Source organism: Sorex fumeus, unplaced genomic scaffold, assembly GCF_029834395.1.
Source record: "Sorex fumeus unplaced genomic scaffold, SorFum_2.1 ptg000028l, whole genome shotgun sequence".
Lineage (NCBI taxonomy): Eukaryota > Metazoa > Chordata > Mammalia > Eulipotyphla > Soricidae > Sorex > Sorex fumeus.
In genome coordinates this window covers 16082139-16083204 of record NW_026606085.1, presented here as the reverse complement: position 1 = coordinate 16083204, position 1066 = coordinate 16082139, and positions in this window count along the sequence as shown.

The following is a 1066-nucleotide window of genomic DNA, read 5'->3' as shown; positions in this document are numbered from 1 at the left end:
ATGTGGATTATTGGTTGATAATCCATATGTGTTTTAAACAGTGGATAGTGTTTATAATTTGCTCGAGCGGGCCCAGTAACGTCTCCATTGGAGACTTTGTTGTTACTGTGTCTGGCATATCGAATACTCTCGGTAGCTTGCCGGGCTCTCCGAGAGGGGCGGAGGAATCGAACTCGGGTCGGCCATGTTGGCCGCTTGTAAGGCGAACGCCCTACCCGCTGTGCTATTGCTCCAGCCGAGAGCCCGGCAAGCTACCGAGAGTATTGGATATGCCAGACACAGTAACAACAAAGTCTCCAATGGAGACGTTACTGGGCCCGCTCGAGCAAATCGACGATCAACGGGAGGGCCTTTACCTTTACCTTACCTTAGTGTTTATAATGGTATGTTTCTGTAAGCGTAGTTGTGCTCATGAGTTATTTCATGCTCTCCTATTAGGAAAGAAAAAAATCGGGGTGTTTTTGGCCAACCTCAGATGTGCTCAGGACTCACTTCTGGCAGGGCTCTGGAGACCATATAAGATACTAAACATTGAGCCAAAGGTTCAAGGCAAAAAGCACATCTGTATAATCTCTCCAGCCTTAAAAAAAATTCTTTCATGTCACAGATACATATTAAGAAATCTGGTATTTTATATAAATGCATATATACACTGATTTTTTTTTTTTTTTTGCTTTTTGGGTCACACCCAGCGATGCTCAGGGGTTACTCCTGGCTCATGCACTCAGGAATCACTCCTGGCGGTGCTCAGGGGACCATATGGGATGATGGGAATCGAACCTGGGTTGGCCATGTTGGCTGCGTGCAAGGCAAACGCCCTACCCGCTGTGCTATCGCTCCAGCCCCTATACACTGATTTTATAGCTAAAAACCATTGCTAATTTATATTAGTGGTGAGATACAACTTAGAAAATAGAGCAGATGTTTTTTCTAAAGACTCCATTTCTGAATTCCAAATCAGACTCATTTTTAAGAAGCAGACTTAAAATTATTCCAATTGTAATGGATAAGATTGCTTAGGGAGCAGAATAGGGAAATGAACGAAGTCTTAATGAAAACTTCCCCA